We start from the raw sequence: 241 nt of genomic DNA on the forward strand, positions 1-241 counted from the left end.
ACTGTCGTTATTCACCTATGACAAGGTAAAATCGGTTTTGCATTCTATAACCCCTTTAAGTATGACAGAGTGGCTCTCAAAGTGCTTTACATGCGACCTGTTGCTGATTTTAATTAACAACACACTGTAGATGATCAGTGATCTGCTCAGATTTAGTCTCTCTGACTTCTAAACGTCACTATCAGCCACACAACATGTCTTCTGGACAGAATAAATCTTTAAATCAGACAAATAGCAATTA

Source organism: Etheostoma spectabile, chromosome 2, assembly GCF_008692095.1.
Source record: "Etheostoma spectabile isolate EspeVRDwgs_2016 chromosome 2, UIUC_Espe_1.0, whole genome shotgun sequence".
NCBI lineage: Eukaryota > Metazoa > Chordata > Actinopteri > Perciformes > Percidae > Etheostoma > Etheostoma spectabile.